This window comes from Amia ocellicauda, chromosome 2 (assembly GCF_036373705.1).
Source record: "Amia ocellicauda isolate fAmiCal2 chromosome 2, fAmiCal2.hap1, whole genome shotgun sequence".
Taxonomy (NCBI): domain Eukaryota; kingdom Metazoa; phylum Chordata; class Actinopteri; order Amiiformes; family Amiidae; genus Amia; species Amia ocellicauda.
The window spans coordinates 52,367,812-52,383,545 of NC_089851.1; the positions used below are offsets into that span (position 1 = coordinate 52,367,812).

The window sequence follows — 15,734 nt, forward strand, 5'->3', positions numbered from 1 at the left end:
AGAATGCCTCTCCTTTGGTGCAGCTCAGGAGTACACGTTCAGCAAAGGTCTCCATAACAAGCCGGCAAACCACATTTCGTCCTCCTCCTCCTCAACAACACACTACATGTCCTCCTCCTCCTCCTCAACAACAACAACAACAACGAACTTGTAAAAAACACATTTTCTTTAAAGAAAACAAAACACACAGATGACAGTCTGATTTCCCATCAGCTATACGGGCAACAGTATCTGAGGTCGATAGCCCTCCCTTGTGCAGAGGAGCCCAGAAGCCAGCCTTCAAGAGCAAACGAACAAACACTTCGGTGACTGCAAAGTGGGGCCAAGTGGGCTCGTCCTGGAGTTGAACCCAGGGCCTCTCACACCCTCAGCAAGAATCATACCCCTAGACCAACGAGCCAAGTTAACGGAGGGTGTCGCAGTTTCTGCTGGGCAAGCGCGTAACTGCTTTGGGGCAGACCGGGAGACCTACGCTCACTGACTGATAGCATGGACTGTAGCGCTGAAGTGTCTTTCCAGAACGGTAACCGTATCCCCAGTGAGACAGCACTGAGAGCATGGTTCAGCAGGCCCGCAAACAACTGAAAAGAATGCCTCTCCTTTGGTGCAGCTCAGGAGTACACGTTCAGCAAAGGTCTCCATAACAAGCCGGCAAACCACATTTCGTCCTCCTCCTCCTCAACAACACACTACATGTCCTCCTCCTCCTCCTCAACAACAACAACAACAACGAACTTGTAAAAAACACATTTTCTTTAAAGAAAACAAAACACACAGATGACAGTCTGATTTCCCATCAGCTTTACAGGCAACAGTATCTGAGGTCGATAGCCCTCCCTTGTGCAGAGGAGCCCAGAAGCCAGCCTTCAAGAGCAAACGAACAAACACTTCGGTGACTGCAAAGTGGGGCCAAGTGGGCTCGTCCTGGAGTTGAACCCAGGGCCTCTCACACCCTCAGCAAGAATCATACCCCTAGACCAATGAGCCAAGTTAACGAAGGGTGTCGCAGTTTCTGCTGGGCAAGCGCGTAACTGCTTTGGGGCAGACCGGGAGACCTACGCTCACTGACTGATAGCATGGACTGTAGCGCTGATGTGTCTTTCCAGAATGGTAACGCCATCCCCAGTGAGACAGCACTGAGAGCATGGTTCAGCAGGCCCGCAAACAACTGAAAAGAATGCCTCTCCTTTGGTGCAGCTCAGGAGTACACGTTCAGCAAAGGTCTCCATAACAAGCCGGCAAACCACATTTCGTCCTCCTCCTCCTCAACAACACACTACATGTCCTCCTCCTCCTCAACAACAACAACGAACTTGTAAAATACACATTTTCTTTAAAGAAAACAAAACACACAGATGACAGTCTGATTTCCCATCAGCTTTACAGGCAACAGTATCTGAGGTTGAAAGACCTCCCTGGTGCAGAGGAACCCAGAAGCCAAGCATCGAGAGAGAACAAACGAATGCTTCAGAGAATGCAAAGCAGTGCCAAGCGGGCTCGTCCGGGAGTTGAACCCGGGACCTCTCGCACCCTAAGCGAGAATCATACCCCTAGACCAACGAGCCAAGTTAACGGAGCGTGTCGCAGTTTCTGCTGGGCAAGCGCGTAACTGCTTTGGGGCAGACCGGGAGACCTACGCTCACTGACTGATAGCATGGACTGTAGCGCTGACGTATCTTTCCAGAATGGTAACGCCATCCCCAGTGAGACAGCACTGAGAGCATGGTTCAGCAGGCCCGCAAACAACTGAAAAGAATGCCTCTCCTTTGGTGCAGCTCAGGAGTACACGTTCAGCAAAGGTCTCCATAACAAGCCGGCAAACCACATTTCGTCCTCCTCCTCCTCAACAACACACTACATGTCCTCCTCCTCCTCCTCAACAACAACAACAACAACAACGAACTTGTAAAAAACACATTTTCTTTAAAGAAAACAAAACACACAGATGACAGTCTGATTTCCCATCAGCTATACAGGCAACAGTATCTGAGGTCGATAGCCCTCCCTTGTGCAGAGGAGCCCAGAAGCCAGCCTTCAAGAGCAAACGAACAAACACTTCGGTGACTGCAAAGTGGGGCCAAGCGGGCTCGTCCTGGAGTTGAACCCAGGGCCTCTAACACCCTCAGCAAGAATCATACCCCTAGACCAACGAGCCAAGTTAACGGAGGGTGTCGCAGTTTCTGCTGGGCAAGCGCGTAACTGCTTTGGGGCAGACCGGGAGACCTACGCTCACTGACTGATAGCATGGACTGTAGCGCTGAAGTGTCTTTCCAGAACGGTAACCGTATCCCCAGTGAGACAGCACTGAGAGCATGGTTCAGCAGGCCCGCAAACAACTGAAAAGAATGCCTCTCCTTTGGTGCAGCTCAGGAGTACACGTTCAGCAAAGGTCTCCATAACAAGCCGGCAAACCACATTTCGTCCTCCTCCTCCTCAACAACACACTACATGTCCTCCTCCTCCTCAACAACAACAACGAACTTGTAAAATACACATTTTCTTTAAAGAAAACAAAACACACAGATGACAGTCTGATTTCCCATCAGCTACACAGCCAACAGTATCTGAGGTTGAAAGACCTCCCTGGTGCAGAGGAGCCCAGAAGCCAAGCATCGAGAGAGAACAAACGAATGCTTCAGAGAATGCAAAGCAGGGCCAAGCGGGCTCGTCCGGGAGTTGAACCTGGGACCTCTCGCACCCAAAGCAAGAATCATACCCCTAGACCAACGAGCCAAGTTATCTGACAGTGTCACAGTTTCTGCTGGGCAAGCGCGTAACTGCTTTGGGGCAGACCGGGAGACCTACGCTCACTGACTGATAGCATGGACTGTAGCGCTGACGTGTCTTTCCAGAATGGTAACGCCATCCCCAGTGAGACAGCACTGAGAGCATGGTTCAGCAGGCCCGCAAACAACTGAAAAGAATGCCTCTCCTTTGGTGCAGCTCAGGAGTACACGTTCAGCAAAGGTCTCCATAACAAGCCGGCAAACCACATTTCGTCCTCCTCCTCCTCAACAACACACTACATGTCCTCCACCTCCTCCTCAACAACAACAACAACAACAACAACGAACTTGTAAAAAACACATTTTCTTTAAAGAAAACAAAACACACAGATGACAGTCTGATTTCCCATCAGCTATACGGGCAACAGTATCTGAGGTCGATAGCCCTCCCTTGTGCAGAGGAGCCCAGAAGCCAGCCTTCAAGAGCAAACGAACAAACACTTCAGTGACTGCAAAGTGGGGCCAAGTGGGCTCATCTTGGAGTTGAACCCAGGACCTCTCACACCCTCAGCAAGAATCATACCCCTAGACCAACGAGCCAAGTTAACGGAGGGTGTCGCAGTTTCTGCTGGGCAAGCGCGTAACTGCTTTGGGGCAGACCGGGAGACCTACGCTCACTGACTGATAGCATGGACTGTAGCGCTGAAGTGTCTTTCCAGAACGGTAACCGTATCCCCAGTGAGACAGCACTGAGAGCATGGTTCAGCAGGCCCGCAAACAACTGAAAAGAATGCCTCTCCTTTGGTGCAGCTCAGGAGTACACGTTCAGCAAAGGTCTCCATAACAAGCCGGCAAACCACATTTCGTCCTCCTCCTCCTCAACAACACACTACATGTCCTCCTCCTCCTCCTCAACAACAACAACAACAACGAACTTGTAAAAAACACATTTTCTTTAAAGAAAACAAAACACACAGATGACAGTCTGATTTCCCATCAGCTTTACAGGCAACAGTATCTGAGGTCGATAGCCCTCCCTTGTGCAGAGGAGCCCAGAAGCCAGCCTTCAAGAGCAAATGAACAAACACTTCGGTGACTGCAAAGTGGGGCCAAGTGGGCTCGTCCTGGAGTTGAACCCAGGGCCTCTCACACCCTCAGCAAGAATCATACCTCTAGACCAACGAGCCAAGTTAACGGAGGGTGTCGCAGTTTCTGCTGGGCAAGCGCGTAACTGCTTTGGGGCAGACCGGGAGACCTACGCTCACTGACTGATAGCATGGACTGTAGCGCTGACGTGTCTTTCCAGAATGGTAACGCCATCCCCAGTGAGACAGCACTGAGAGCATTGTTCAGCAGGCCCGCAAACAACTGAAAAGAATGCCTCTCCTTTGGTGCAGCTCAGGAGTACACGTTCAGCAAAGGTCTCCATAACAAGCCGGCAAACCACATTTCGTCCTCCTCCTCCTCAACAACACACTACATGTCCTCCTCCTCCTCAACAACAACAACGAACTTGTAAAATACACATTTTCTTTAAAGAAAACAAAACACACAGATGACAGTCTGATTTCCCATCAGCTACACAGCCAACAGTATCTGAGGTTGAAAGACCTCCCTGGTGCAGAGGAGCCCAGAAGCCAAGCATCGACAGAGAACAAACGAATGCTTCAGATAATGCAAAGCAGGGCCAAGCGGGCTCGTCCGGGAGTTGAACCCGGGACATCTCACACCCAAAGCGAGAATCATACCCCTAGACCAACGAGCCAAGTTATCTGACAATTTCACAGTTTCTGCTGGGCAAGCGCGTAACTGCTTTGGGGCAGACCGGGAGACCTACGCTCACTGACTGATAGCATGGACTGTAGCGCTGACGTGTCTTTCCAGAATGGTAACGCCATCCCCAGTGAGACAGCACTGAGAGCATTGTTCAGCAGGCCCGCAAACAACTGAAAAGAATGCCTCTCCTTTGGTGCAGCTCAGGAGTACACGTTCAGCAAAGGTCTCCATAACAAGCCGGCAAACCACATTTCGTCCTCCTCCTCCTCAACAACACACTACATGTCCTCCTCCTCCTCAACAACAACAACGAACTTGTAAAATACACATTTTCTTTAAAGAAAACAAAACACAAAGATGACAGTCTGATTTCCCATCAGCTTTACAGGCAACAGTATCTGAGGTCGATAGCCCTCCCTTGTGCAGAGGAGCCCAGAAGCCAGCCTTCAAGAGCAAATGAACAAACACTTCGGTGACTGCAAAGTGGGGCCAAGTGGGCTCGTCCTGGAGTTGAACCCAGGGCCTCTCACACCCTCAGCAAGAATCATACCCCTAGACCAACGAGCCAAGTTAACGGAGGGTGTCGCAGTTTCTGCTGGGCAAGCGCGTAACTGCTTTGGGGCAGACCGGGAGACCTACGCTCACTGACTGATAGCATGGACTGTAGCGCTGACGTGTCTTTCCAGAATGGTAACGCCATCCCCAGTGAGACAGCACTGAGAGCATTGTTCAGCAGGCCCGCAAACAACTGAAAAGAATGCCTCTCCTTTGGTGCAGCTCAGGAGTACACGTTCAGCAAAGGTCTCCATAACAAGCCGGCAAACCACATTTCGTCCTCCTCCTCCTCAACAACACACTACATGTCCTCCTCCTCCTCAACAACAACAACGAACTTGTAAAATACACATTTTCTTTAAAGAAAACAAAACACACAGATGACAGTCTGATTTCCCATCAGCTACACAGCCAACAGTATCTGAGGTTGAAAGACCTCCCTGGTGCAGAGGAGCCCAGAAGCCAAGCATCGACAGAGAACAAACGAATGCTTCAGATAATGCAAAGCAGGGCCAAGCGGGCTCGTCCGGGAGTTGAACCCGGGACCTCTCACACCCAAAGCGAGAATCATACCCCTAGACCAACGAGCCAAGTTATCTGACAGTTTCACAGTTTCTGCTGGGCAAGCACGTAACTGCTTTGGGGCAGACCGGGAGACCTACGCTCACTGACTGATAGCATGGACTGTAGCGCTGACGTGTCTTTCCAGAATGGTAACGCCATCCCCAGTGAGACAGCACTGAGAGCATTGTTCAGCAGGCCCGCAAACAACTGAAAAGAATGCCTCTCCTTTGGTGCAGCTCAGGAGTACACGTTCAGCAAAGGTCTCCATAACAAGCCGGCAAACCACATTTCGTCCTCCTCCTCCTCAACAACACACTACATGTCCTCCTCCTCCTCCTCAACAACAACAACAACAACGAACTTGTAAAAAACACATTTTCTTTAAAGAAAACAAAACACACAGATGACAGTCTGATTTCCCATCAGCTTTACAGGCAACAGTATCTGAGGTCGATAGCCCTCCCTTGTGCAGAGGAGCCCAGAAGCCAGCCTTCAAGAGCAAACGAACAAACACTTCGGTGACTGCAAAGTGGGGCCAAGTGGGCTCGTCGTGGAGTTGAACCCAGGGCCTCTCACACCCTCAGCAAGAATCATACCCCTAGACCAACGAGCCAAGTTAACGAAGGGTGTCGCAGTTTCTGCTGGGCAAGCGCGTAACTGCTTTGGGGCAGACCGGGAGACCTACGCTCACTGACTGATAGCATGGACTGTAGCGCTGACGTGTCTTTCCAGAATGGTAACGCCATCCCCAGTGAGACAGCACTGAGAGCATGGTTCAGCAGGCCCGCAAACAACTGAAAAGAATGCCTCTCCTTTGGTGCAGCTCAGGAGTACACGTTCAGCAAAGGTCTCCATAACAAGCCGGCAAACCACATTTCGTCCTCCTCCTCCTCAACAACACACTACATGTCCTCCTCCTCCTCAACAACAACAACGAACTTGTAAAATACACATTTTCTTTAAAGAAAACAAAACACACAGATGACAGTCTGATTTCCCATCAGCTACACAGCCAACAGTATCTGAGGTTGAAAGACCTCCCTGGTGCAGAGGAGCCCAGAAGCCAAGCATCGAGAGAGAACAAACGAATGCTTCAGAGAATGCAAAGCAGTGCCAAGCGGGCTCGTCCGGGAGTTGAACCCGGGACCTCTCGCACCCTAAGCGAGAATCATACCCCTAGACCAACAAGCCAAGTTAACGGAGCGTGTCGCAGTTTCTGCTGGGCAAGCGCGTAACTGCTTTGGGGCAGACCGGGAGACCTACGCTCACTGACTGATAGCATGGACTGTAGCGCTGACGTATCTTTCCAGAATGGTAACGCCATCCCCAGTGAGACAGCACTGAGAGCATGGTTCAGCAGGCCCGCAAACAACTGAAAAGAATGCCTCTCCTTTGGTGCAGCTCAGGAGTACACGTTCAGCAAAGGTCTCCATAACAAGCCGGCAAACCACATTTCGTCCTCCTCCTCCTCAACAACACACTACATGTCCTCCTCCTCCTCCTCAACAACAACAACAACAACAACGAACTTGTAAAAAACACATTTTCTTTAAAGAAAACAAAACACACAGATGACAGTCTGATTTCCCATCAGCTTTACAGGCAACAGTATCTGAGGTCGATAGCCCTCCCTTGTGCAGAGGAGCCCAGAAGCAAGCCTTCAAGAGCAAATGAACAAACACTTCGGTGACTGCAAAGTGGGGCCAAGTGGGCTCGTCCTGGAGTTGAACCCAGGGCCTCTCACACCCTCAGCAAGAATCATACCTCTAGACCAACGAGCCAAGTTAACGGAGGGTGTCGCAGTTTCTGCTGGGCAAGCGCGTAACTGCTTTGGGGCAGACCGGGAGACCTACGCTCACTGACTGATAGCATGGACTGTAGCGCTGACGTGTCTTTCCAGAATGGTAACGCCATCCCCAGTGAGACAGCACTGAGAGCATTGTTCAGCAGGCCCGCAAACAACTGAAAAGAATGCCTCTCCTTTGGTGCAGCTCAGGAGTACACGTTCAGCAAAGGTCTCCATAACAAGCCGGCAAACCACATTTCGTCCTCCTCCTCCTCAACAACACACTACATGTCCTCCTCCTCCTCAACAACAACAACGAACTTGTAAAATACACATTTTCTTTAAAGAAAACAAAACACACAGATGACAGTCTGATTTCCCATCAGCTACACAGCCAACAGTATCTGAGGTTGAAAGACCTCCCTGGTGCAGAGGAGCCCAGAAGCCAAGCATCGAGAGAGAACAAACGAATGCTTCAGAGAATGCAAAGCAGTGCCAAGCGGGCTCGTCCGGGAGTTGAACCCGGGACCTCTCGCACCCTAAGCGAGAATCATACCCCTAGACCAACGAGCCAAGTTAACGGAGCGTGTCGCAGTTTCTGCTGGGCAAGCGCGTAACTGCTTTGGGGCAGACCGGGAGACCTACGCTCACTGACTGATAGCATGGACTGTAGCGCTGACGTATCTTTCCAGAATGGTAACGCCATCCCCAGTGAGACAGCACTGAGAGCATGGTTCAGCAGGCCCGCAAACAACTGAAAAGAATGCCTCTCCTTTGGTGCAGCTCAGGAGTACACGTTCAGCAAAGGTCTCCATAACAAGCCGGCAAACCACATTTCGTCCTCCTCCTCCTCAACAACACACTACATGTCCTCCTCCTCCTCCTCAACAACAACAACAACAACAACGAACTTGTAAAAAACACATTTTCTTTAAAGAAAACAAAACACACAGATGACAGTCTGATTTCCCATCAGCTATACAGGCAACAGTATCTGAGGTCGATAGCCCTCCCTTGTGCAGAGGAGCCCAGAAGCCAGCCTTCAAGAGCAAACGAACAAACACTTCGGTGACTGCAAAGTGGGGCCAAGTGGGCTCGTCCTGGAGTTGAACCCAGGGCCTCTAACACCCTCAGCAAGAATCATACCCCTAGACCAACGAGCCAAGTTAACGGAGGGTTTCGCAGTTTCTGCTGGGCAAGCGCGTAACTGCTTTGGGGCAGACCGGGAGACCTACGCTCACTGACTGATAGCATGGACTGTAGCGCTGAAGTGTCTTTCCAGAACGGTAACCGTATCCCCAGTGAGACAGCACTGAGAGCATGGTTCAGCAGGCCCGCAAACAACTGAAAAGAATGCCTCTCCTTTGGTGCAGCTCAGGAGTACACGTTCAGCAAAGGTCTCCATAACAAGCCGGCAAACCACATTTCGTCCTCCTCCTCCTCAACAACACACTACATGTCCTCCTCCTCCTCAACAACAACAACGAACTTGTAAAATACACATTTTCTTTAAAGAAAACAAAACACACAGATGACAGTCTGATTTCCCATCAGCTACACAGCCAACAGTATCTGAGGTTGAAAGACCTCCCTGGTGCAGAGGAGCCCAGAAGCCAAGCATCGAGAGAGAACAAACGAATGCTTCAGAGAATGCAAAGCAGTGCCAAGCGGGCTCGTCCGGGAGTTGAACCGGGACCTCTCGCACCCTAAGCGAGAATCATACCCCTAGACCAACGAGCCAAGTTATCTGACAGTTTCACAGTTTCTGCTGGGCAAGCGCGTAACTGCTTTGGGGCAGACCGGGAGACCTACGCTCACTGACTGATAGCATGGACTGTAGCGCTGACGTATCTTTCCAGAATGGTAACGCCATCCCCAGTGAGACAGCACTGAGAGCATGGTTCAGCAGGCCCGCAAACAACTGAAAAGAATGCCTCTCCTTTGGTGCAGCTCAGGAGTACACGTTCAGCAAAGGTCTCCATAACAAGCCGGCAAACCACATTTCGTCCTCCTCCTCCTCAACAACACACTACATGTCCTCCTCCTCCTCCTCAACAACAACAACAACAACAACGAACTTGTAAAAAACACATTTTCTTTAAAGAAAACAAAACACACAGATGACAGTCTGATTTCCCATCAGCTATACAGGCAACAGTATCTGAGGTCGATAGCCCTCCCTTGTGCAGAGGAGCCCAGAAGCCAGCCTTCAAGAGCAAACGAACAAACACTTCGGTGACTGCAAAGTGGGGCCAAGTGGGCTCGTCCTGGAGTTGAACCCAGGGCCTCTAACACCCTCAGCAAGAATCATACCCCTAGACCAACGAGCCAAGTTAACGGAGGGTGTCGCAGTTTCTGCTGGGCAAGCGCGTAACTGCTTTGGGGCAGACCGGGAGACCTACGCTCACTGACTGATAGCATGGACTGTAGCGCTGAAGTGTCTTTCCAGAACGGTAACCGTATCCCCAGTGAGACAGCACTGAGAGCATGGTTCAGCAGGCCCGCAAACAACTGAAAAGAATGCCTCTCCTTTGGTGCAGCTCAGGAGTACACGTTCAGCAAAGGTCTCCATAACAAGCCGGCAAACCACATTTCGTCCTCCTCCTCCTCAACAACACACTACATGTCCTCCTCCTCCTCAACAACAACAACGAACTTGTAAAATACACATTTTCTTTAAAGAAAACAAAACACACAGATGACAGTCTGATTTCCCATCAGCTACACAGCCAACAGTATCTGAGGTTGAAAGACCTCCCTGGTGCAGAGGAGCCCAGAAGCCAAGCATCGAGAGAGAACAAACGAATGCTTCAGAGAATGCAAAGCAGTGCCAAGCGGGCTCGTCCGGGAGTTGAACCCGGGACCTCTCGCACCCTAAGCGAGAATCATACCCCTAGACCAACGAGCCAAGTTAACGGAGCATGTCGCAGTTTCTGCTGGGCAAGCGCGTAACTGCTTTGGGGCAGACCGGGAGACCTACGCTCACTGACTGATAGCATGGACTGTAGCGCTGACGTATCTTTCCAGAATGGTAACGCCATCCCCAGTGAGACAGCACTGAGAGCATGGTTCAGCAGGCCCGCAAACAACTGAAAAGAATGCCTCTCCTTTGGTGCAGCTCAGGAGTACACGTTCAGCAAAGGTCTCCATAACAAGCCGGCAAACCACATTTCGTCCTCCTCCTCCTCAACAACACACTACATGTCCTCCTCCTCCTCCTCAACAACAACAACAACAACAACGAACTTGTAAAAAACACATTTTCTTTAAAGAAAACAAAACACACAGATGACAGTCTGATTTCCCATCAGCTTTACAGGCAACAGTATCTGAGGTCGATAGCCCTCCCTTGTGCAGAGGAGCCCAGAAGACAGCCTTCAAGAGCAAATGAACAAACACTTCGGTGACTGCAAAGTGGGGCCAAGTGGGCTCGTCCTGGAGTTGAACCCAGGGCCTCTCACACCCTCAGCAAGAATCATACCTCTAGACCAACGAGCCAAGTTAACGGAGGGTGTCGCAGTTTCTGCTGGGCAAGCGCGTAACTGCTTTGGGGCAGACCGGGAGACCTACGCTCACTGACTGATAGCATGGACTGTAGCGCTGACGTGTCTTTCCAGAATGGTAACGCCATCCCCAGTGAGACAGCACTGAGAGCATTGTTCAGCAGGCCCGCAAACAACTGAAAAGAATGCCTCTCCTTTGGTGCAGCTCAGGAGTACACGTTCAGCAAAGGTCTCCATAACAAGCCGGCAAACCACATTTCGTCCTCCTCCTCCTCAACAACACACTACATGTCCTCCTCCTCCTCCTCAACAACAACAACAACAACGAACTTGTAAAAAACACATTTTCTTTAAAGAAAACAAAACACACAGATGACAGTCTGATTTCCCATCAGCTTTACAGGCAACAGTATCTGAGGTCGATAGCCCTCCCTTGTGCAGATGAGCCCAGAAGCCAGCCTTCAAGAGCAAACAAACAAACACTTCAGTGACTGCAAAGTGGGGCCAAGTGGGCTCGTCCTGGAGTTGAACCCAGGGCCTCTCACACCCTCAGCAAGAATCATACCTCTAGACCAACGAGCCAAGTTAACGGAGGGTGTCGCAGTTTCTGCTGGGCAAGCGCGTAACTGCTTTGGGGCAGACCGGGAGACCTACGCTCACTGACTGATAGCATGGACTGTAGCGCTGACGTGTCTTTCCAGAATGGTAACGCCATCCCCAGTGAGACAGCACTGAGAGCATTGTTCAGCAGGCCCGCAAACAACTGAAAAGAATGCCTCTCCTTTGGTGCAGCTCAGGAGTACACGTTCAGCAAAGGTCTCCATAACAAGCCGGCAAACCACATTTCGTCCTCCTCCTCCTCAACAACACACTACATGTCCTCCTCCTCCTCAACAACAACAACGAACTTGTAAAATACACATTTTCTTTAAAGAAAACAAAACACACAGATGACAGTCTGATTTCCCATCAGCTACACAGCCAACAGTATCTGAGGTTGAAAGACCTCCCTGGTGCAGAGGAGCCCAGAAGCCAAGCATCGAGAGAGAACAAACGAATGCTTCAGAGAATGCAAAGCAGTGCCAAGCGGGCTCGTCCGGGAGTTGAACCCGGGACCTCTCGCACCCTAAGCGAGAATCATACCCCTAGACCAACGAGCCAAGTTAACGGAGCGTGTCGCAGTTTCTGCTGGGCAAGCGCGTAACTGCTTTGGGGCAGACCGGGAGACCTACGCTCACTGACTGATAGCATGGACTGTAGCGCTGACGTATCTTTCCAGAATGGTAACGCCATCCCCAGTGAGACAGCACTGAGAGCATGGTTCAGCAGGCCCGCAAACAACTGAAAAGAATGCCTCTCCTTTGGTGCAGCTCAGGAGTACACGTTCAGCAAAGGTCTCCATAACAAGCCGGCAAACCACATTTCGTCCTCCTCCTCCTCAACAACACACTACATGTCCTCCTCCTCCTCCTCAACAACAACAACAACAACAACGAACTTGTAAAAAACACATTTTCTTTAAAGAAAACAAAACACACAGATGACAGTCTGATTTCCCATCAGCTATACAGGCAACAGTATCTGAGGTCGATAGCCCTCCCTTGTGCAGAGGAGCCCAGAAGCCAGCCTTCAAGAGCAAACGAACAAACACTTCGGTGACTGCAAAGTGGGGCCAAGTGGGCTCGTCCTGGAGTTGAACCCAGGGCCTCTAACACCCTCAGCAAGAATCATACCCCTAGACCAACGAGCCAAGTTAACGGAGGGTTTCGCAGTTTCTGCTGGGCAAGCGCGTAACTGCTTTGGGGCAGACCGGGAGACCTACGCTCACTGACTGATAGCATGGACTGTAGCGCTGAAGTGTCTTTCCAGAACGGTAACCGTATCCCCAGTGAGACAGCACTGAGAGCATGGTTCAGCAGGCCCGCAAACAACTGAAAAGAATGCCTCTCCTTTGGTGCAGCTCAGGAGTACACGTTCAGCAAAGGTCTCCATAACAAGCCGGCAAACCACATTTCGTCCTCCTCCTCCTCAACAACACACTACATGTCCTCCTCCTCCTCCTCAACAACAACAACAACAACGAACTTGTAAAAAACACATTTTCTTTAAAGAAAACAAAACACACAGATGACAGTCTGATTTCCCATCAGCTTTACAGGCAACAGTATCTGAGGTCGATAGCCCTCCCTTGTGCAGAGGAGCCCAGAAGCCAGCCTTCAAGAGCAAACAAACAAACACTTCGGTGACTGCAAAGTGGGGCCAAGTGGGCTCGTCCTGGAGTTGAACCCAGGGCCTCTCACACCCTCAGCAAGAATCATACCCCTAGACCAACGAGCCAAGTTAACGGAGGGTGTCGCAGTTTCTGCTGGGCAAGCGCGTAACTGCTTTGGGGCAGACCGGGAGACCTACGCTCACTGACTGATAGCATGGACTGTAGCGCTGACGTGTCTTTCCAGAATGGTAACGCCATCCCCAGTGAGACAGCACTGAGAGCATGGTTCAGCAGGCCCGCAAACAACTGAAAAGAATGCCTCTCCTTTGGTGCAGCTCAGGAGTACACGTTCAGCAAAGGTCTCCATAACAAGCCGGCAAACCACATTTCGTCCTCCTCCTCCTCAACAACACACTACATGTCCTCCTCCTCCTCAACAACAACAACGAACTTGTAAAATACACATTTTCTTTAAAGAAAACAAAACACACAGATGACAGTCTGATTTCCCATCAGCTTTACAGGCAACAGTATCTGAGGTCGATAGCCCTCCCTTGTGCAGAGGAGCCCAGAAGCCAGCCTTCAAGAGCAAACGAACAAACACTTCGGTGACTGCAAAGTGGGGCCAAGTGGGCTCGTCCTGGAGTTGAACCCAGGGCGTCTCACACCCTCAGCAAGAATCATACCCCTAGACCAAAGAGCCAAGTTAACGAAGGGTGTCGCAGTTTCTGCTGGGCAAGCGCGTAACTGCTTTGGGGCAGACCGGGAGACCTACGCTCACTGACTGATAGCATGGACTGTAGCGCTGACGTGTCTTTCCAGAATGGTAACGCCATCCCCAGTGAGACAGCACTGAGAGCATGGTTCAGCAGGCCCGCAAACAACTGAAAAGAATGCCTCTCCTTTGGTGCAGCTCAGGAGTACACGTTCAGCAAAGGTCTCCATAACAAGCCGGCAAACCACATTTCGTCCTCCTCCTCCTCAACAACACACTACATGTCCTCCTCCTCCTCAACAACAACAACGAACTTGTAAAATACACATTTTCTTTAAAGAAAACAAAACACACAGATGACAGTCTGATTTCCCATCAGCTACACAGCCAACAGTATCTGAGGTTGAAAGACCTCCCTGGTGCAGAGGAGCCCAGAAGCCAAGCATCGAGAGAGAACAAACGAATGCTTCAGAGAATGCAAAGCAGTGCCAAGCGGGCTCGTCCGGGAGTTGAACCCAGGACCTCTCGCACCCTAAGCGAGAATCTTACCCCTAGACCAACGAGCCAAGTTAACGGAGCGTGTCGCAGTTTCTGCTGGGCAAGCGCGTAACTGCTTTGGGGCAGACCGGGAGACCTACGCTCACTGACTGATAGCATGGACTGTAGCGCTGACGTATCTTTCCAGAATGGTAACGCCATCCCCAGTGAGACAGCACTGAGAGCATGGTTCAGCAGGCCCGCAAACAACTGAAAAGAATGCCTCTCCTTTGGTGCAGCTCAGGAGTACACGTTCAGCAAAGGTCTCCATAACAAGCCGGCAAACCACATTTCGTCCTCCTCCTCCTCAACAACACACTACATGTCCTCCTCCTCCTCAACAACAACAACGAACTTGTAAAATACACATTTTCTTTAAAGAAAACAAAACACACAGATGACAGTCTGATTTCCCATCAGCTTTACAGGCAACAGTATCTGAGGTCGATAGCCCTCCCTTGTGCAGAGGAGCCCAGAAGCCAGCCTTCAAGAGCAAACGAACAAACACTTCGGTGACTGCAAAGTGGGGCCAAGTGGGCTCGTCCTGGAGTTGAACCCAGGGCGTCTCACACCCTCAGCAAGAATCATACCCCTAGACCAAAGAGCCAAGTTAACGAAGGGTGTCGCAGTTTCTGCTGGGCAAGCGCGTAACTGCTTTGGGGCAGACCGGGAGACCTACGCTCACTGACTGATAGCATGGACTGTAGCGCTGACGTGTCTTTCCAGAATGGTAACGCCATCCCCAGTGAGACAGCACTGAGAGCATGGTTCAGCAGGCCCGCAAACAACTGAAAAGAATGCCTCTCCTTTGGTGCAGCTCAGGAGTACACGTTCAGCAAAGGTCTCCATAACAAGCCGGCAAACCACATTTCGTCCTCCTCCTCCTCAACAACACACTACATGTCCTCCTCCTCCTCAACAACAACAACGAACTTGTAAAATACACATTTTCTTTAAAGAAAACAAAACACACAGATGACAGTCTGATTTCCCATCAGCTACACAGCCAACAGTATCTGAGGTTGAAAGACCTCCCTGGTGCAGAGGAGCCCAGAAGCCAAGCATCGAGAGAGAACAAACGAATGCTTCAGAGAATGCAAAGCAGTGCCAAGCGGGCTCGTCCGGGAGTTGAACCCAGGACCTCTCGCACCCTAAGCGAGAATCTTACCCCTAGACCAACGAGCCAAGTTAACGGAGCGTGTCGCAGTTTCTGCTGGGCAAGCGCGTAACTGCTTTGGGGCAGACCGGGAGACCTACGCTCACTGACTGATAGCATGGACTGTAGCGCTGACGTATCTTTCCAGAATGGTAACGCCATCCCCAGTGAGACAGCACTGAGAGCATGGTTCAGCAGGCCCGC

The 15,734-nt window shown here is 50.8% G+C and overlaps 7 non-coding genes across 7 annotated transcripts; all 7 read right to left on the reverse strand.

The window, feature by feature from the left end:
* Positions 1-1,493: 1,493 nt before the first annotated feature.
* Positions 1,494-1,565, reverse strand: trnap-agg (transfer RNA proline (anticodon AGG)). Its single transcript has one exon. It is a non-coding gene; the product is annotated as a tRNA-Pro (tRNA).
* Positions 1,566-4,419: 2,854 nt separating this feature from the next.
* trnap-ugg (transfer RNA proline (anticodon UGG)) lies at positions 4,420-4,491 on the reverse strand. Its single transcript has one exon. It is a non-coding gene; the product is annotated as a tRNA-Pro (tRNA).
* Positions 4,492-5,575: 1,084 nt separating this feature from the next.
* Positions 5,576-5,647, reverse strand: trnap-ugg (transfer RNA proline (anticodon UGG)). The gene has a single exon. It is a non-coding gene; the product is annotated as a tRNA-Pro (tRNA).
* A 1,093-nt stretch (positions 5,648-6,740) lies between these two features.
* Positions 6,741-6,812, reverse strand: trnap-agg (transfer RNA proline (anticodon AGG)). The gene has a single exon. It is a non-coding gene; the product is annotated as a tRNA-Pro (tRNA).
* A 1,096-nt stretch (positions 6,813-7,908) lies between these two features.
* trnap-agg (transfer RNA proline (anticodon AGG)) lies at positions 7,909-7,980 on the reverse strand. Its single transcript has one exon. It is a non-coding gene; the product is annotated as a tRNA-Pro (tRNA).
* A 2,263-nt stretch (positions 7,981-10,243) lies between these two features.
* Positions 10,244-10,315, reverse strand: trnap-agg (transfer RNA proline (anticodon AGG)). Its single transcript has one exon. It is a non-coding gene; the product is annotated as a tRNA-Pro (tRNA).
* Positions 10,316-11,998: 1,683 nt separating this feature from the next.
* trnap-agg (transfer RNA proline (anticodon AGG)) lies at positions 11,999-12,070 on the reverse strand. Its single transcript has one exon. It is a non-coding gene; the product is annotated as a tRNA-Pro (tRNA).
* Between the last annotated feature and the right edge of the window lie 3,664 nt (positions 12,071-15,734).